We start from the raw sequence: 22,537 nt of genomic DNA on the forward strand, positions 1-22,537 counted from the left end.
TATTGTACACGTCAAATGGAGATTGTATGCCAAAGTTACAACCCCGGGAAATTGATGTACCAATTTACCCAAACGGGGCCCACAATTTGGCGTTTCATCTTCTAGGGTTAGGTTTTGGGACGTGAAGGGTTTTGCATTGTTTCTCAACAATAAATAGGCCTTCAAGCCTCATTGTAACACAGTTCAGAGGCATGTAGCCGCTACATCTCTTCTCAGAGATAAGCTACCATTGCCCTAGCTGGTTTATTTCCATTTCTGTTTCTAAGCATATTTCAGCGTTTTACATTAATGAAATGAAGTATTATTTCCGTTGCATCTTTGTGTTTATGCTTATCTCTGTAATTTGTTGCGTTCCTGTTTAAATCTGGATCAACACAACATTGAATTCAGAAGCAAGAGTGTTTTCTGATGCATTGGTAGTTTGATTGGTAATGGCAAGAGTTTGACCAAATGGTATTCTTGCCGTTTGCATGCTCGAAGAACTGATCACACCATCGTCGGCATGAGAGTCCTTACTTGATTGTGGAGGAGGAGGAACACCGAAAGCTGGTTGGGGTGCATTGGAAATTTTTTCGTGGAGCATGCTGGATTGTGTGTAAATCAAATCCAAATATTGGGTACGAGCAATTACTTTCCCTTCTGTGACAACTCCACCTTTCACCACATCCTCAGTGATTGATGGCAACAAGGACTTGATGAACCACTCAACCAAAAGCTAATCAAGAACATATGTCTTAACCATTCGACGATGACGTCACTACTCATGAATATGATCTGATATATGGGTGGTAGTAGTCTATTTAAAGTCGGTTAGGAGTTCCGTTCCAATCTCGTATCTGATATGTAACTGGAAGTGGGTCAAAAATGTCATGGCTAAAGTCGTAAAGTTGTCAAAAGAATCTCGTGGTAACTCAATGTACCACTTCGCAGCCGGACCAGTAAGCGTTCTTTGGAAAAGACAGAGTTTAACCGAGTCATCATTCAAGGAGTTTGATGAACACCACAAATGAAAGGTCATGACATGATTTGATGGGTCTTCTTCGGGGTTTCCATTGAATTTTGGAATGTCAGAAGGTAACTTATGTGGAATTACAGGCCACCAAGGTGCATATAGTATTGGATCATTAGTGAGCCAATTTAAATCTGGTAATTCTAGAGTTTATACAAAAGGCAACTATCAATTCAAGTCAGGTTGTGCATACCCAGGATATGATGGAATTGCCTGAGAAATAGGTCTTTGCATACCAACATAGAGCAACTGCATCTGGTAACCTTCATAAGGTTGTTGTTGAACAAATCTGGCATAAGGTGGTTGTTGATAACCAGGTTGAAATTGCGGTTTTCCATAACCTACAAAGCCTTGTTGACCAGGACCTTAGTAAGCTTGATATTGTCCAAACCCAGGTTGAGCCTATTGGGCAGGTCCGAATTGGGGTTGGAATTACTGGAATTGAGGTTGTTGAAATTGGGGCTGCCACGGTTCTTGAATCAACTGTTGTTGTTGTTGGTACAACTATTATTGATTTAATGGTTGTTGTTGCCCAACAATGAAAGGTTGGCCAGGGTGTGAATACACTATACCAGTGCAAGCCTGAGTCATTCCGGATAAAGGTATACTAACCTGAGGTTGTTGGACCCCGGACACAAGTGGTGTATAACAGCTTGAGAAACTTGAACTTCTTGACCCGAAACTTGTGGTTGCGAGGTAGAAGGACCAGTTTGTACCGGTTGAGATACAATAGTTTGAACTTGTGACTGAGGTACAGTGGTAACAATAGGTGTAGTATGAATAGCTGACACAGTTTGCATTGGTTGTGTTGGATACACAAGCCTTGATTGAACTGGAATTGTTGGCTGCCATTGAAAAACTTGAATTCCAGGTTGACCTAAATACTGCGGGATACTACCATATGATGGTCCTCCAGGATAAGGAGGGTAAGGTGAATAAGCATATTTCTCTCCATATGGTGGCAATCCAATATGTAATGGATACATAGGTCTTTGTTGACTAGATTACCCAGTTTGATATTGATATGCAGGATCAAACAGTTGAGTTCTCGTTAAAGAAGAATCAAGTACAATTTCAAATGAGGACATGGGTGATGACCATGGTGTGGAAGCAACCCCCTTGGTGTTGATGTATCCAGGGTCTTCTATCTTTTTCAATCGTTCACTCAAGTATGAGTCTAACCATGTGAATATGTGATCTGAAGTCGAACATGGGAAGACACCATTTGATTACTAGCCAATGATGTAAGCTGTTAACAGACGCGAGAGAAATCATTGATAATGATAATGATAATGATCCTCAAGGTACTGTAGTACATTTTTCATGGTGTGAAAAGATGATTTGATGTCGAACACAATACAAATTTTTTCGGTCGAAGGCCATTGATGTCAACCTATCACCAGAAGTGAGAAACCTGCCATTGATGCATGCAAGCCTCAAGGTACTGGAAGGGTGTTACTAAGTCAACTTCTTGGATAATGTGTTGATGTCAACAAGAAGTGACTTGTCGCAGGAGGGCCTTGATGCATCCCACATCAACGACATGAAACAAGTGTATTGATTTTAGAGATGGAATTTGACTGACGATACAAAGCTCAGGAATGGCGGTCATGAAAATAAAGGTTTATGGTATTGCAAAGGATGAATTTTGCCTAAATGACTTCTCTTGAACATGTCGGCGACACTAAAATGAATTGGTAGCATTGACCTAAAACAAAGTGATGGATGGTATGATAGACCAATGGTATGATAACCATCAAGTTGATAACCCAACCCAAATCATCACGGTGATGGAGTGAAAGTGTCATGTTCAAAAGCGACCTACTACCATAAAGTGGTTTTCCCTTTTTCCCATTTTCCCCAGTCATTGCTGACCAGTACCTTTTTATTTTTATCAAGCTTGAGGAGGATAACATATGCCTGTTGTATAATTTCACCCTTCGGGTGAATCCATCGCTATTTGATGTTTTAATGAGTCTAGCGAAGGTGAAACTCGGTCTTGTCTAGATGGACAAGTTTGTCGCTATTTGATGTTTTAACGAGTCTAGCGAAGGTGAAACTCGGTCTTGTATAGATGGATAAGTTTGTCGCTATTTGATGCTTTAATGAGTTTAACGACAAAGATAACTCGGTCCTTTTCATGTTTAGATATTTTGAAAAGGGACAAAAAGAAAACTCCACAAGTTCTTTTTCGTAGATTAATCTCTCAAGCCCGAAAAAGCGTAAAACAATATGAGAGATATGTCATTTCCAATATGTTAACGAGTTAAAAAGGACAAGCGCTTGACAATATTTTCATGTTTAGAGAGTCTGAAAAGAGCTTAAAGAGGACTCCAAGGGGGTTCCTTTTTCATTTTGTAACTTCTGTTTGAATTGTGATAGGTTCTGGATTAACTTCTATTTGAACTAATTCAAGTTCAGAAGTAATTTCTTGTTGAGAAACTTCAAGTTGAGAATCAACTTGTTATTGAACAACTTCAGTTATTGTTTCACTAAGATCAGTGACAATGTCCTCAGGTAATTATGAAACTTCTTCTTCAGAAACGGATGTACCAGAAATAGTTGGAGTAACTAGAGTCTCAGTACCCACCAAAATAAATGATTCAGGTAATTCAGATGAAGAACTAGGAGTTCTTGATGTACTTGACTGAGTTAAGTGAGACCCCTTTAACTGAATAGGTGTAGCTTCGGGTGGCAAAGGTGGTTTACTCGTAGTTCTCCATGAATGACGGGGTAAGGGTTGATGTTCCTCCACGATTGTTGATTAGTTTTATTATTAAAAAAGAAATAAACAAAAAGGGGTAATCTAAGCAAAAGGTTTACCAAGCAACTGTTAATTGCAAAGTATCTCCCGGCGAACCAAGAAGTACAGGCAGACAATCTCCCCGAATGTTGTGTTCAATGTATCACAGTGTACAAGGCGGTCAACTCGGTTACCTAAGGATGGATAGAAACCTAGTGTTGTCCTCCCATATATACCCGAAGGTATGTGGAGGCCCAATCCGTATAAGCATTGTCTAATGCAAAACCGCATAGTGAGAGCATTCCCATATACTTTACGTACTGTAACACCACCCTATATACCTGAAGGTGCATGGACGAGCTACGATATACTCACGTACGTGTAATGAGGTATCACACTTGGGATGTATTTCAGACAAGTTAGCGACAACTACCTTTTTTTATGACGCCAGAACACGTCTCTAGCCTAGAACCACTAAATGTTTTCGTTAATGACAATGCTCCATTAGGTAAATTGATGTTAATTTTAAGTTGATCTTGCTTAGGAATTTTCCTTTCAAATTCACCACATGATGTATTATGAAATTCCTAGGAATGAAACTATCATGATAGGCATTCCTTCCATTCAATTTAACAATGAAAATCCTAGCTACCAGGGATAGAGCAATCAGATTTCTTTCGATCAAAGAACAAAGAGAACAATCTAATGCAATTTCCCTACACTATTCCTATGAGCACACACAAAAATTTTCAATGCAACATGCATGTATTTATTTTCGATTTCCTTGATGTGAATATGAATCAAAAGGGAATGTTATCCACATACAATCAATCAATCTTTAGAATTAGTTCCATGGAGGAAGGGGTGAGAGGATAGGGCATCTTAACTCATTCCTCATCCATTTTTTAGCTCATATGAGTTGATAAGCGAGGGAACCTTCTAGATGACTCCACAAGATAAGAATATTCCCCAGATCCTATGTGAATTTCGCTCAAACTCACCCAGTGTAGGTGAAAGGAAGCCTAAGTGCTTTGCAGATCACCCTTGCATGGACTTAACTTCTCGGAAACACACCCTTACATGGGCCTACCTGCGCTAGTAATTCTAGAGGCTATTTCTGGATGTCTTTAGGTCATGAAACTATCTAGGAAGGAGGCATTCAAAAGGGTGACTTGTTTAGGGCTTGTAGCAACTAGAATTAGGGTTTGATGAGCCCTGAAACACTAATCTAGACAATGGGAGTGATGTTCCCAAATGGATATGTAACAAATAGGTGGAATACAAAGAGATATCCTTTCATTTTAGATTCTTGCATGGATCACTAACAATCAACAAGTGATGTATATAAAAATATGTGCTTTTGGATAGTTAGATAGTTTTTTGGAAGATTGAGTTGTTGTGAGACCAAGTTTGTGGATTGTCTGGAAAAGAAAGAAAGAGAAAGAAGAGAAGATGTGAAGTAGAATTGAGAAAGAGGAGGCAGCGCCAAAGTACAAAATAGAGACAACGACCAGGTAAACCAACAAAATAAATTTGTAATCTTCTCAATGGATTGTTGTCTCCTTTCAGGTAGTATCCTAAAAAAGAGTAGCTTAGAGCCTATAGAAGAGGGAGTAGGAAATTCCCAACAAGTTGTAGCTTGTAAAATAAAATCAAAGTAGAAACCTCTTATAGGTAGAAGCATGAAAAAAATTGATGTCAATGGGAGTGGGTGCTTCCAGCAAGTTGTAGCATGAAAAATATAAGAGGGGTTGGAGCCTCCTGTAGGTGGGTGCTTGTTATACAACAAAATGACCTCCTCATCATCTCAGAGGAGAAAGACATGGTGGCTGAAGCAATAGCTAAGATCACAGGCCTTGTTTCCACACTAACGTTGTGTATACACTGACAACATGATTTATAAAGCTTCTCTCTAAGCCTAAGGGATTGTTAGTGACCCTACTAACTCTACTTGTTGGTTCAGGGACAGCGTTAGTGGATCCTAAGAAAATCTAAAGGTCAAAGGAGCGAATTGACTCATAAATATCTAGATATTCCCTCTTAAATATACTTAGAAAAGCAAGGAAACATCTCAAGTTTGACCTGTTTGTGGGATTTCTAATCCTAATGAAGGAGGAAAATGGGAAAGAGCTCAAAAGCATGGAAAAATCATTGCTTTTACCTAAAGAAACGCATGGAGGAACTTGGCAACCCTAACTTGAATGCTACATAAGCAAATCTAGGGCTATTTTGATGGAGGTTAGATCATTTTAAAGGATAGCTTACTTGATTGTCGAGCATAGTCTCAAATCTAAGAATAAGAAGTTGGTAAGAAGGGAGAGAGAGGAGCTATAGGGGTAAGGGAAGGTTGATGCAACAGATGGTTGTAATCACTCTTCCGACATTAATATAAAACTGTAGTTTTACTGTCTACTCTGTGGTGTTGGTACTATCATTCATTTAGTTGTTTATCCAATACCTTTTAGCATGAGTAGCTTAGTCATGTGTAACTAGATGTCTTTTATATATTCATGTATTAGTTATCAAGGTTGTATGTTGTGATTATGCCTGTCTCTTCTATCTGCAGGACTTGATCTGGAGCCAGCTTAGGGTACTTCCACCTAGCTGCATTGTGCTCTCCAGCAAATCTACACGGAGGCTTGAGGTAATGAATTTGCTTTTCTTTGATAGTTAGTTATTCACTATGGACATGCATGTAACTTTGTGACGGCTGTAGATAATCTTACAATCTGCCAAGGGTCCCGGGAAGACCCTTGTGGGTATCTCCATTCTCCATACACCGTGCATTTTATCCTATAGTAGAATTGGCAACTCCGCTGGGGACTATAATTTAGTTCCTGGTTTACCCAGAAAGTTCCTAATTTCTTTCTCCTTGTAGACCTTCCTGTACTTCTGCATTCCTTTTCTGACCCATCAAGACCTAGCAGCACTCTTCTTTCATATATTCAGCCTTGGATTTGATCCCAAAAGCCCTATTTTGAAGTGTTTTCCCACCCTAACGCAGGTTAGCAGTGTAAACAGAGCTTTATAAAGCTTTGTGTCTGCACAAATAGAGCATTAGTGCCTCCAGTAACTCTCTGTGGCCTCTAGCACAGAGCATTAGTGACCCAAATTTTGATATGCAGTAGTATCTATGACCTCAAAGGGTTGGGAAACTTGCTTCTGGACTGATAAGGGATCTGTAGCTGTGTTTTGTTTGCAAGATCTATGTCCTGAAATAATTTTTTTAAGGAAATAGCTTTTCTTCTTAAAAGTTTTTATTTTCATAAAGGAAAAATTCAAAAAAATTATTCATTATTCTGCTTAGCTGGTTAATTTTTGCATTATTTGGTTTCAATAGTTGTTAGAGAGCATTGAAAAATTTATGTCGGTTATGCTAGTGTTGTAATGAATAGGATGCATGGAACGAATATTGATGTATGAAAGACTCTCCCTTGTAGAATACAACTTATTTCATCGAATTGAAAATTTACAAGCACTGTCTTTTGGATGACTTTTTGAGTTAGAGTCCCACCACACATCATATGTCAACACCCCTACCGAAAAAACTAAAAAAGTACACTTAAAATCTACCTAAAATCAATCAATAACTCTTTCTAGAGCAAACAAACATTATTTCAGGCTAGGATCTTGGGATAGGCTGTGTGAGTAAACTGCCCAAGATCAAAAACCAAAACTAGTGTCATTAAAAGAGAGAAATCCTTTTGCACTCATACTACCAGGACCACTACAGTAAAAGCGGAGCTAAATACGAGACAACATCAGACTGTAAGTGAAGGTAGCCCGCCTTCGCTTGCAACTCCTTTGGGTATTTTGTGTATCAGGGATCCCTTCAGGGATATCAGAGCTGAGTCGAGGACTCAGGTATCCTGCCCACACAGCATACTGTCTGCGACTATGTCCCCCCAGGCGGTGTCTATGATCTGAGGTATCCTTAGTGGCCATACTTTTAGGGACTTACACAAGGTGACTAGGGTGGGCTGCCTTGGTACCTAACATAGATGGACCTACTCTGTCTTCAGTTTTTTGGAGGGTGCTCATCTTCATGAGAGTACTTGGCCCCTCAATCTGAGGTTCAGGCAAAGCTCTAGAGTAACCGTAATTGTACATTTGGCCAGCCCTCTCTATTATTCATTATGATACTAGGTTTCATCTCCAGCGATTGGTTCTTATCATGCATGGTCATTTCCCTCTGTTTTCTAATTGATTCACTTAGTGTATTTTTTATTTTTTAGGTGCTAGAGTGTGATCATTGAAACTTTAATAAACATCACAATAAATTTTTTTGATAAAAATTATCATCCACGGTGGCTACATCCAGTGCTTGCCGTCAATCTAGACGATTGTTAGGAACCGGATTTCCCATCTTCTAGAAATCAGTCTTTAAGATCTCACACAGAATCAGTTTGGAAAACTGACAATTCATGCTTACCAGAGGATTTCTTTATTGCATGATTTCTTCCTCCATATAACCCTTCGATCACGAATCTGTTGGACCCACTATTGGTTTTCATTTCATTTGTACCTCCTTTGACTTTAGTTGGAACACTTCCACCCATCCCATTGGTGACTAACGGGTCGTGGGACATTTTGGACACTTTCGTTCCCCCACTACTTCCCTAGTCGACAATCACTACTGCACCTTTGATGGCGAACCCTGTTATCCCATTTGTCCCAGGTACAAACCCTAACATCACACCCTCTATGAGTGGAACCCAGCCTATGCCAGGTTACACCCCTTTAGTGTCAAACTCTATACCTTCGACAAGTGCTACATACAACAATCCTTATAACGCTCAATATAGCATAGTTAGCGCGGGTCCCTTCAACCAACAATATGGTTGGTGTCCATTGTATAGTTATAACCCCAAATTCAAGTATCTGGGGGCACTCATAATATGCATATACCGGTCGGGAATGTAACAGTTCCCCCTCCGTTTTTAGGCATGCAAGGTCAGTCACTGATTGCATGAACACTCCTTATTCCAATCAAGGACATATTGTTAGTTCTGTGGCAGGCGGGAATCCTCAAGGAGATACCAACCAATCAATGGGGGCACCCTACTCACAACTTCACATGATTTAAGGGGACACTACTTATCTTAGGGTAAATTCTATACCCCGGCATCAAAATCCCCATGGAAATCCACATTACAATGCTATACCCTAAGGCAGCTACTATACCATGCAACCTGTGTACAATATTGGGAATCAAATGATGGGAGAACCGCAAGGATCCTCAAGTCATATGTCATCGCCTTCGTCTGATTTGGGGGCATCACACACTTTGCCTTTCTTGGAAACATTGGATACCCCTGACTTGTACAAACTTACAAATGACCCCATCTATTATAACTTACTTTGGCCACCAATCCCACATAAAATACCGATAGACATCCCTAAGTTCGAAGGGAAACAAGGGGAGGATCTAGGTACCTATACACTACCTATCATCTTTGGTGTGTTTCCAACTCCATGGTGGATGATAGTATCTGGTTATGTATTTTTCCCCGCACCCTCACTGGCAATGAAGCAAAATGATACATCGAGTTACCACACACGTCAGTCAATACTTTTGACGCTCTATCGATGGAATTCTTAAAGCACTTCCAGCTACCCATCCACTATGAAACTGGGATGGAACTCCTCACTTCATTACATCAGGATACCTCCACCCACATCTCTAATCATATACATGAATGGAGACGTAGGCAGAGGAGTCAAAACTCCCCTCCCAGACTATCTCTTAGTAGATTGGTTTTGCAAGTCTTTACTCCCCCAAATCGCTAAAGATGTCACCTTAGGTGGTGCGGTCACAGAATACCAATCCATACGTCATGCTCAACACTTAGATATGATATATTCACATTTTGGCACACTTTACGACGTAATCCCCAATGCCCCTCATAACTCCAATGCTCCCTCTACTCAACAACCCGGAGCACACAGCGATGGGATTATTAGTCCAACCTCCTGGACTGCTATAAAACAACTCAGTGGTCACATTTCCCAGATGTCAGTGGAACCCTTTGCCAAATCGACTTCTCTTCCTACCACCATGATAAACTCTATGCAGTCTACAGAAAAACCCGATGGTAAGAAAAAGAAGAATAAGAAAAAGACCGCTCCTTCTGAGGAGCAGTCAATAGAGCAACAAAACCAAAAACAGAAGGTTGTTGCACCTCCTGACAATGGAAAGGATAAACCCGCCCAATTCCCTTACAAAATATGTGCTGACGATGACCTAACCTATCATTTTTTGCGTCTTCAGGAATGCACAAATTTCATTGCTAAAAAGGATTCTAGTAGGACCCCTACTGTCTTAAATAATCGTTTCCCCGCTCAGCAGCAGCAACACCTTATTGCAAACCAACCCCAACCCCCGCAAGGGGGCAATGGTGGTTCACAACATCCTTCAACTAGTGAAGGACCCTCTACCATTTACACCTTTGAAACGGTAGATCTACAAACAAGAGCCAAATCTTATGGAGCTCTTGTCGCTCATGCAGAGGAACCTTCCTTAATTCAAAACCCACTGCCGCCTAACGATTTCCATATCGAAAGGCCAGTTATTGACTTTGTGATTCGCCCCACTAAAGGGGCACGTTGATGCATAACGCACAATACATCTGCATGTGCCACCCAAAACTACAACATTGTAGAAGACTTGGCGCAAGCGTCGTTGGCTATGTCTGCGCTCGAAGTATTACAAACATGTCTAGCACAAAGGAAATATTTTCTTTCGGCCATTGGTGGTATCGACCCACAGGATTCCATGCTTGCAATTTTCGACATGGAAAAGTGTAAACCTCCCCTTTCCCACTAGCTTGCATTTCAGGTGCAAATCTTTTTGAAAGGTAAAGGTATACATAGAACTGTCATTGACGAAGGTGCTTCTACCTGCGTCATGTTGGCTTCATGTTGGCTCGCTTTGGGTTCTCCAACCCTAACCCCACCGTCGAATTCCCTTAAAGCTTTCAACGACCACACTTTCATCTCGAAAGGTTACCTAGCTAGCTACCCCATCACCTTACATGGGAAAACAGTAACGATGGACATAGAAGTCGTAGATAAAAATCTCAACTATAATCTCTTGCTGGGTCATAGTTGGACGTATGCCATGATGGCCATTATTTCTACTGTCTTTTGCATCATCCTATTCCCATTGGATGGAAAGATAGTCAGAGTGGACCAGATGTATTTCTGCACCCTTGATTATTCCTCGTTGCCAAGCGGCTTTGTACCCCTAGTAGGTGGTGTACCCGACTCTTACGTCAGTATCGATACCAATCTTCTGAAGGCTTCTTCCCTAATGGGTTGTTTCCCTCTTCAGCCGCCCCAGGTTTCACAGAGGGTCAATATGCTTTCATACATTCCTCATGAACAGACCGATCCATGGATCCTACCAGCTCCTTCAGACATTGACACATACGGAGAAAAAATGTTGTTGTCACCAACTGAATTTGCCTACCAAGCCATTCAATCTACATCTAAATCTCTGGTCACTTTGGTTACTTCCAATAGTACCATTACCCCTTCCATAATTGCTCCTTCTTTCGATCCTCAATCAAGTCCTACCTGGGGACAAAGCTATTAGAGCAATCATGAGTTTAGAAGAGCGACCTTGGGAGGACTCACACCATCATGTTTCGATATCTAATTCGGACATGATACCTCTTCAAATCCTGTCACCTAACATACCAAAAATCGTTTCCTCACCATATACGACTATCCAAATTTTGGACGCAGAAGGAAAAATGGGCAATATTTCAAAAACATTTCTCATCAATATTTCTGTCACGACAGGCATCGTGGAAAACATCCAGATTGGAGCAGATTGCAATCCTGAGGAAATTGCAAGCTTCACCTACCTTTTTAAGGAATTTTGTGATGTATTCACCTGGTCATATGAGGAAATGCCCGACATAGATCTGTCTACTGTCGAGCATGAGGTCAAGATTTACAACAATGCTAAACCTGTCCGTCAGTGACTTCAACCGGTCCATCCCTGCAAAACGACAACCATAAAAAATGAGGTGGAAAATTTGTTACATGCTGGCTTCATATATCCTATTCCTTTAACAAAATGGGTTTCCAATTTGGTTCCTATCGATAAGAAACAAGGAACCATTCGTGTATGTGTCGACTATTGAGACTTGAACGCCGCATGTCCCAAGGATAATTATCTGACACCATTCATTGACCAAATCATCGACGACTGTGCCAGTTGTGAATCATTTTCATTCATGGATGGATTCTCAAGTTACAACCAGATTGCTATAAAACCCAAAGACCAGCACAAAACCACCTTCATTTGCCCATGGGGAATCTTTGCCTATCGAAAACTCCCATTCGGTTTAAAGAATGTTGGAGAAACTTTTCAAAGAGCCATGGACTACGCATTTCATGATATCAGGCATATCGTTCAAGCTTACTTGGATGACCTTCCAGCCCATTCCAAGCAATGAACGCAACACCTAAACCATTTAAGAGCCATCTTTCTTAGGTGTCGGTTTTATAACATACGTATGAATCCACATAAATGTGTTTTCTTCGTCGAGTCTGGACACTTACTTGGATTCATTGTCTCCAGGTATGGGATAAGGATTGATCCCGATAAGGTAAAGGCAACAACTCTATTGCCTAAACCACAACCCATTCTACAGCTCCAACGTTTGCAAGGGAAAGCAAACTTTTTATGACGGTTCATCGTGAACTATGCTAAGTTAACGAAATGCTTCATGTGCCTGCTTAAGAAGGGAGTGTTGTATCTATGGGATGATCAAGCTCAATGATCATTTGATGCCTCGAAAAAGGCGCTTATATCAGTCCCACTCCTTAACGCTCCCAACTATGGCTGCGACTTTTGTCTATATCTAGCAGCCTCGCCATCCTCTCTAGGAATGGTCTTGGTTCAAATACATGATGACCGAAGTGAACATGTGATCTATTATATGTCGAAAGGCCTAGCTGGGCCCGGACTCAGCTACTCACATGTGGAAAAGCTGTCATTGGCAGTCGTCTTTGTTGTCAACCGATTCTGACACTACATATTGTTGTGAAAGACTATTGTCATTGCCTTGGAGAATCCCATGAGACACATTTTGTCTCATCAAGTAATTGGAGGAACATATTCAAAATGGATCGTGATCCTCCAACAATTTGATTTGGTTTTCACTGCTGCCATGGCGAAGAACTCCTTAGTCTTCGCCAAAATTTTGTTGGATCTTTCCATTGTCGATCCTAATGAGATAGCCCACGATCCTCTTCTAGATGAATCTCTCTATCTCATAGACACCACTGACCCTTGATATGGAGACATTCTTGTCTACCTCTAAGCGCAACGGTTCTGCCCCGAACTATCCTCCGGTGACCGTCGTCGCATCCGTCACCAAGTGTGACACTATCTAGTGATTAACGATACATTATATCGTCATGGTGTGGATTCTGTTCTTCGACGTTGCCTCACTCATGAAGAGGTGGAACACGTTTTAAATGACTGCCATGCTGGGGCATGTGGCGGTCATCTTTATGGCATATCTACTGCATAGAAAATCTTGTGCGGAGGCTATTACTGGTTGACCTTGTTCAAATATTATGCCAAGGCCATCCGGCAATGCCATCCTTGTCAAGTGTTCACAAAGGAAATGCGTGCTACTCCAGCCCTACTGCACCCAGTTATCTCTGTCGGACCCTTTACCAAATGGGGGATAGACTTCGTAACCTGCAATCCTGTTTCCTCTGCTAGACACAACTATATCATTGTAGTTGTATACTATTTCATGAAATGGGCCGAAGCCCTTCCCACTTACCCAGGCAGATGGGGAAACCCCGGTGCTATTCCTGTTCAATCAAGTCATCTGTCACTTCGGTGTACCCCGCATGATCGTTACAAACCATGGGTCTCATTTTCAAAATCACATGATGTTTGACTTAACATCGCTGCTAGGTTTTCATCAGGATCAATCATCCTCCTACTACCCCCAAGCTAATGGTCAAGTAGAGGCCGTCAATGGTGTCTTAAAAACCATGATCCGTAGGTTGGTAGGAATCATAAAACCAACTGGCATCGAATGTTATATTCAGCGCTATGGGCATACTGAACTTCAGTAAAAACTACCACGGGCTTTACACCTTTTCAACTAGCTTACGGCCTGGAAGTAGTTTTACCAATTGAGTGTCAGATCCCTTCCCTACAAATAGTCGTTGAACTCTTGCCTGGAACTACTACTGAAGAAGAGCACCTGCTATACCTCAATCAACTAGATGAAACCTGTCGAGATGTCGAATTGGCACTCGAGGCCCACAAACGCCAGGTAAAATCCTAGTATGACAAAAAGGTCAAGCCTCGTTCTTACCAAGAGTGGGATCTTGTTTTTCTCTATGATAAAAAACATGACCTTTTGGGGCAGGAACGCTTCAACCCTTATGGCTAGGTCCCTATATTGTCAAGAAAGCCCTCTTAAAAGGGGCATATGAACTTCAGGACTGGGAGGGAGTCCCACTAGCTAAGCCCAAAAATGGGCTCTATCTGAAAAAGTATTATGCCTAGTATTGCATTGGGCATGTGCTTTGTAATTTTATGTATTTATAAGTTTTGCTTCCTTTTTCAGTGTATTATTGGAATATTTGTCTCATACATCCTTCTTGCAATGCAGATGTCTTCATTACCCTTAACATACGTAAGATACGTGGATGGTGCCAATCGTCACACACGACACATTGCATCATCTACTTGGGTCATCTACACACTTGAGTCGAAACTATTTTGTTTCAGAGGAGTCTTTCTTGGTACCGCTACCAACAATATTGCAGAGTACAACCCATAATTTCACTTCTCACTGAAGCGTCATCAAGGGACATCTCCAATTTGGTGGTCAAGTTAGACTCTCAGCTAGCTATGGAATTGACAAATCGTTATCACATTCATAATCCAACCTTGTTACATCATTATTTAAGGGCACGACTCTTGGAACGTCAATTCGAAGTTATCACATATGAACACATTCCTAGAGAATTTAATACAGTTGCTGATTCAATGGAAACTATGTATTAGATTGGCATCTATCTCATCCACTATAGAAGCATGCATGAAAATTAAAAATTTACAGAGTTAAAAATTTTACAAAAACATTTATGCCATCAAAATGTCTCTCTCTCTCTCTCTCTCTCTCTCTCTCTCTCTCTCTCTCGATATATATATATATATATATATATATATATATATATATATATATATATATATATATATATATACATATATATATATCTATATATATATATATATATCTATATCTATATCTATATATATCTATATATATATATATATATATCTATATATATATATATCTATATATATATATATATATATATATCTATATATATGTATATATATATATATATCTATATATATGTATATATATATATATATCTATATATATATATATATATATATATATATATATATATCTATATATATGTATATATATATATATATATATATATATATATATATATATATATATATATATATATACATATATATATATATATATCTATATATATGTATATATATATATATATATATATATATATATATATATATATATATATATATAGATAGAATCCAGTCTTTTACATCGAAATATTCCAAAACTTGGATGTTTTAAGTACAAAATGGCTACTAAGCCTAGCTACAAACACCCATTGGCTATGCCAAAACACCTACTAAAAAGAGCCTACTGCTCCTGAAATGCTAAAACTGCTCTAGCTATCCTCCGAAGAGGAACCAAAAACCGCTCAGGTACACCGACTGTGTGCCACTGCATATGAGCGAGAATCTCCCTCATAGGAAGGGGGGGCACACCCATGCTCAAGCCCTCCAAGTTCCTCAGAACCTCGCGAAGACTGTTAGCATCACCCCCCCAGCAGGTAGTTGGCCTCCTCGTCTCATATGGCGGGGTTCGCCTACAGGTTGTAATGGTGCCACATCTATGTTAAGCATAAAGCTTCATGTCAATACTTGTTCACCCATAAAAAAATCACATAAACATTCAAAAGCTAAAAAATACTTGAAGTACTATAAAAAATCATTCTCATCTTGAGGACCCTAGTTGGTCTCGGGCGGCAGCATCAAGTCAGGGTCACCGGTGAAGTCCATGCCCTCATAGGCATAGTCGTCAATCATCACAATCTAGCCTCAAAGCCACTGGAAGAAATCTTCCTCGAAGAAGTGTTGGATCGGTCCTCCTCCTGTGCGAGGATCGAGTGATGACCATCGCCCCTGTCTCGGCTCCCTCAAATTAAAGGGACCTAATCTCATCCTTGGGTGCATAGCAGTCACCCTCTCAAGAATGAATGAGACTATGAGCGTACCATACCCAAAAGTTTGTTGGGTTCGAGTCTTGCATGCGGTTAACTCTGCCTTCAACTAGCGAAGCACTGCTTCACACTAGTTGAACATTTGCAACTGGACACAATCAACTACAAGTAATAGTTGGGCCTTTGTTGCAATGTGGGGGCTCTTTGACCCCGCCAACCACACAATCAACCATAAAATGGCCCTCATAGACCGGGACCTAACCCTCTCTATGGGGACTCTGTTGCTGACAAGTCCGCTCTCAGGGGTGCAGTAGGATTGCACCAGCTCTAGGGTATATTGAGGATCAGGCCTACCCACGGTGAGGTTTTCTTGTGCTCCACAACATGAAAAATGAGTTAAAAATTAAATGTCATCCCAATCAATGGCTAGCTCATGATCTACAATCCTGAACACCTGCTCATGTTCATCCTAGTGTTGGATAATCCATCTCAATAAATCCACCCGCCCTTTCATCAGCTCCAACTTTGCATACTTCAGTAAACCGCAATGACAAAATGCAAGTATGCATGCTAGATCGTTTCGCATCAGTAATTCCTGGCTATCATGGGCCCGTTCTCTCCATAGACTAGTCATTATGGCCTGAAACCTGTGCAAAATAACCCAAAAATCAGTCAAAATGGGGCAATACAACTTCAAGAATCATTGCATGGGGTTTTAAACTTCGCCCTCAAGCTAAAATGCCCCCCCCCAGAGGTACACAGGGAGGATTAACGCCCTCCAGCAGGTCATGCAGGGCGTTTAACGCTCCCTATGGGCCAACCAGAGGGTGTCAGTGCACAATCGTTGCTTTAGGGAACCCCAAATCTACAAGAATCCACCCCTAAAAATGATAAGAAAAGTTAAGAAATGCATAGAGAAAGGTTTTGGCCTCTACCTGGGACTGACAGCACATCGAATGGTTGTCTGGATCTCCTGCAATGGTCTGTGGAAAATTTGCTCCTCTTTAGCTCCAAAATGCTCTCACAGTTCTCAAATAGTGAAAATGGTGAATGTGAAAGCTCAAAGAACTTCTTTATATTTATTTTTGGAGACATGATTTTTTAAATCATTAAAGAGGAAGTAGTCCATTCCCCATGATTTTTTATCATGCATGACCCCATATGGATAGGAGTTGTTGCTTTTTTATACTTTTTCCGCTTTTGATGAAAGTACTTTCAGGAATGAAAAGCAAAAATCACTGCATGCAATTCTCAATGAGTGCTTTTCTTTTATGGGATATTTTCTCGCTCTAAAAACTGAAAAATCCACGAGTTTGTCATCATTGGACTCGTTAAACACATACGACGATGGTCCAAGCAACTCTTTTTCGCTCTTTTTCTAACTCTTTAAACTGAGAAAGATCATTAGAGCATTCTTTTTAGGCTCTCTTTTCTCACTCATAAAACTGAAAAAAAAATCCCGAGTTTTTTATTTAAGCTCATTAAATCTTATAAATATGACCCCAACATTCTTTTAGGTACTTTTCCCGCTCGTTAAACTGAAAAATATCGAGTTTTTGTCACCAGGCTTGTTAAAAATCTACGGCAGCAACAAGAGCACTTGATTTTTTGGGACCATTTGTCGCTCTTAAATCAAAAAATCCCAGAGTTTTTCCCTTCTTCGGGCTCATTAAATCTACGAATAAGGAATGAGCAATTCTTTTACATTTTTTTTTGCTCACTAAACTGAAAAAGATACCTTGATTTTTCTTCATTTGACTCGTTAAAATTTGATGAAGGTATTGAGTTTGTCATCGTGTGACTCATTAAAAATTCATGACGAAAATCGAGTTTAGTCCACCTCCTCGTACTCAATAGATTAACTCATGGAAAAGTAACCGATCTGGGTATACTATTAAACTTTTGTCGCACCTGGCTAAAAACTATGACAAAGGGACCACCCTGGAGTCGTTCTTTACGATCTTTTCAGACTCTCTAAATATGAAAAGACCACTGAGTTGTATAGTTTGGACTCATTAAATTACACAGACGAGGTATAGAGTCGCTCTTTTTACGATCCTTTTCAGACTCTTAAAACATGAAAAGATCAACGAATTTCCCTATCTGGACTCATTAAACTAATCAGGTAGGGCATAGAGTCGCTCTTTCTACGATCCTTTTCAGACTCTTAAAACATGAAAAGATCGACGAGTTTGCCTATTTGGACTCATTAAACTAATTACATATGGCATAGAGTCACTCTTTTTGTGGTCCTTTTCAGACACCTAAAATATGAAAAGATCGACGAGTTTACCCGTCTGGACTCACTAAACTAATCATACGGGGAAAGTAGATAATACAACTGCATTCAATATTAGAAAGCGTGGTTTGGCAGCAGTTGTTCCCTTGAACATGGAAATCCCTCAGATAAACCTTCCTTGTGACGGCCTCTCAATATGAATCCTACCATCCTATGAGTTTAGCCTAAATGCCCTGATGTTCTTGCATCTTTGTATCCTAACACTCTTTGGTGTTTCATGAGTCTAGTGCTGCATGGTTAAAATTGTTGTCATGCCTTCTATTGTTCAAGGGTTAACCTTTTGTTTCCTCCATCAACCCACCAAGCATATCCTTTCATCATGCCCTCTATCGTTTTGACCTAATGCTCAAAGATTCCTCAAAAATAAAAAGTATTCCTGTCCTATTTCGTGTCGATTGATGTAGGACACATTATTGCCTACATTTCGATAGATATCTTCCTATCGACTTCAACACTCTATCTAGGAAGACAACCCAAAAACACATTTAATGCCTTGGTACTTGCAGACATTAGTGGCAGGTCACCTTGTGTTTGATCAGGGGTTCTCATTATTGGCTCCTGGTTAAGCGATTCTACGAGTGTTCGATGACAAAAACATTTTTCACACTCGCTAGATTGTACTGTGCATCTTGGAGACCATCACCATTATTGGTGGCCTTCCTCACATTTGTTAACGATCTCCATTATTGACTGGTAATCAGACGATTTCGTGCATGTTCGACATCAACACATATATTCACATGTATCTATCTATGATGTTCGATGAAGCGGAAATCAAGACCTTAGGTAGAGGCTTGCATCACTCAGCCTTGTTTCCTCTCCCAAGTTGCGTATATTTTTTTTTGGAGACAGCTCATCAGAACAATCCTATTATGACACCAGATCTGTATTATTCTTATCGGCGGCCAACATCGTCATATCTCTTTTTATGAGAAAATCACTCTGACATAGCTACTGAGCATGGGAATTCCCAACTCAGGATATTATTTTAGTTGTTTTATATATATGTGTTGTATCAGGTTTCCCGTACCGCCCGAAGCTCCGATCCTCTCTCTCTTTTTGTTGAAGAAGGAAAATTACAGTTAAGTAAAGTATTTCGGCCATCGTCGCAACCTCTGATCTCACACTTTAGGGGGCATCTGTTATACAACAAAATGACCTCCTCATCAGCTTAGAGGAGAAAGACATGATGGCTGAAGCAATAGCCAAGATCACAGGCCTTGTTTCCACACTAACATTGTCTATACACTGACAACATGCTTTATAAAGCTTCTCTGTAAGCCTAAGGGAGCGTTAGTGACCCTACTAACTCTACTTGTTGGTTCGGGGACAACGTTAGTGGATCCTAATGAGAATCTAAAGGTCAAAGGAGCGAATTAACTCATAAATATCTAGATATTCCCTCCTAAATCTACTCAGAAAAGCAAGGAAACATCTCAAGTTCGACCTATTTGTGGGATTTCTAGTCCTAATGAAGGAGGCAAACGGGAAAGCACTCAAAATCATGGCAACATCATTGCTTTTACCTAAAGAAACTCATGGAGGAACTTGGAAACCCTAACTTGAATGCTACTTAAGCAAAGCTAGGGCTATTGTGATGGAGGTCAGATCATTTTAAAGGATAGCTTACTTGATTGTTGAGCGTAGTCTCAAATCTAAGCATAATAAGTTGGTAGGAAGGGAGAGAGAGAGAGGAGCTGGAGGGGTAAGGGAAGGCTATTGCGACAGACAGTTGTAATCACTCTTCCGACATTAATATAGAACTGCAGTTGTATAGTCTACAATGTGGTGTTGGCACTATCATTCATTTAGTTGTTTTTACAATACCTTTTAGCATGAGTAGCTTAGTCATGTGTAACTAGATGTCTTTTATATGTTCATGTATTAGTTATCAAGGTTGTATGTTGTGATTATGCTTGTCTCTTCTATGTGCAAGACTTGATCTAGAACCGACTCAGGGGACTTCCACCTAGTTGCATTGTGCTCTCCAGCAAATCTACATGGAGGCTTGAGGTAATGAACCCGTTTTGCTTTGATAGTTAGTTATTGATTATGGACATGCATGTAACTTTGTGACGGTTGTAGATAATCTTACATTCTACCAAGGGTCTCGGGAAGACCCTTGAGGGTATCTCCATTCTCCATACACTGTGCATTTTATCCTATAGCAGTTCCTACAAAAGATTATGTAAAAATGGATTAGGTGCTTGCTTTACATCACAACAACAAATTCATGGTTCTTCCCTTTATGGGTTTCCACTTATATCTGGTGTCTACATATGTTTCCATCGTTTGTTGTTTCTTATGTTGTGGTTTAATTTTTCTTATATGTTAAATATGTTATTCATATGATGTACTACTACTCATCTCATAGTTCAAATAACTATTGAAAAGAAAAGTAAAAATTGTAAATTGATTACCATAGATGCATTATATCGATTCACCTCCCCTATTAGTATAGTCATGTTTCCAACTATTGGTATCAGAGCAGGTTACTTCTATATCAGCCTAACAACTGGAAGGTATAGTTGGTTTAATTATGGATTATCAAAGTATTCATGTGCTTGGTGCTATTAGCTTTCAGGAATCAAGAGAGGAGGTAAAGTCTAAATTGATAGCTTATGGATTTGATGTTTGGAAGCTAGTATGTGATTTATATAGTAAAGATTCCCCCTTAAAGTAAGAATAATAGTGGAATGCCAAGGATAAATGTACAATTCACAACAAACCTCAAAATATAGATCGTGAGATGATAATAGGTCTCAAATATGCAAAATAAATATGGGACAGGTTGCAGGTCATGCATGAAAGAGATGCCAGTAAAAGAAAAAGGACTCTCAGAAAGAAATTGTTTAGCCAAATGAGACTTGTTCTACTAGTGTGAAAGTACTTAATTGTCACGAGGATAAGTTAGTTGAAGACCAAGCCAATCTTGACTTAGCCTTGTTTGAAATAGAAAGACTTACAAGTGAAAACATAGATCAAAAGAAATTGTTGTAGATATGTAATGAGAAAGAGCATGATTTCAAATAAGAAATCATTAGCTTGAGGACACAATTGGAAGAAGTGAGAAGAGTTGAATAGGTAATCAACAACCAACTGAAGGAAAGAGATAAACAATGTGAAATATTAGAATCAGAGGTTGTCTTCATGAGAAATAAGTCAGAAAATAGTAAGAGCTCAAAGGTAGCCACAGAAGATAATAAAGCAACACCAAAAAGGCTTGTAGGAGAATATTCCATCAACATGATTAGCAAAGAAGAAAGAAAGAACAAGCATCAAAACTAGTAGCTGAGGAATGAGACTAAGAAAGTGTATTTTGAAAAATGCAATTTGCACCTAGAGATGAGTTTAGGAAGCCTGTAAGATTCCAAAGGAGGGATAACAATTCCTTTGCTCCCCTATTGGAAGATGTCAAGTGCTTCAATTGCCATAAACATGTGCATATAGCAGTTGAATGCACAATTATATCGAGGTTTATCAACAGAAGATGCAACAAAAATGCAAGTTCCCTCAAGCAAGCAATCAATGAAGAACTTTACAAGAAGCTCGGGATATATTTGGTGATGTTGATGAACTTTTATCTCATCAAAAGCAAGGTTTGAGAGAAAAGGCATGGATGGTGTAGGAGTAGATGATGAAGGTTTCAAGAGGCTCGAGGATGATTTTGAGCCAAGTCTTTTGGAAAAAAAATACATGACAACAAAGGATGATCAAATTCATGAAACTGATGTGCCAAAATGGTTTCAATTTTATGAAGAAATTATGTGCTCTTGGAATCAGTCTGGCATAATAGTGGTACAACGGTATGATAACCTGCCCTGTAATGAATATGAGGTTACAAATTAGAGGAGTTAGCATGTGAACCTGTGGTATCAGTTATAAGAGAAGGAGGAATCTCAAACATATGCAATATGTTATTTGTTAATGTCATACTGACATATACATAGAGGCTTCTGCAAATGCCAGAGAAGTTATCATATAGAAAGTTACAAGTCAGAAGACATGAGATTACAAGTCTAAATGTTACAAAGTCTACATTATAGAGTCTGGAGGATGGTTTCTACGTTTCAAAGGTGGATGATTACATAGTCTTCTTCATCACCTATGGCCGTGGAAATGTTGATCAATTTCATCCAAACATAGATAGGAATCGATGGATGTA

The 22,537-nt window shown here is 39.7% G+C and overlaps 1 pseudogene; it reads left to right on the top strand.

The window, feature by feature from the left end:
- Positions 1-22,537, top strand: part of LOC149173393 (uncharacterized) — a 75,493-nt pseudogene that overhangs the window by 51,744 nt on the left and 1,212 nt on the right.

The sequence above is a fragment of the Pinus tabuliformis genome, chromosome 4_2 (assembly GCF_031772625.1).
Source record: "Pinus tabuliformis cultivar Carrire ecotype Pingquan chromosome 4_2, CPIR1, whole genome shotgun sequence".
Lineage (NCBI taxonomy): Eukaryota > Viridiplantae > Streptophyta > Pinopsida > Pinales > Pinaceae > Pinus > Pinus tabuliformis.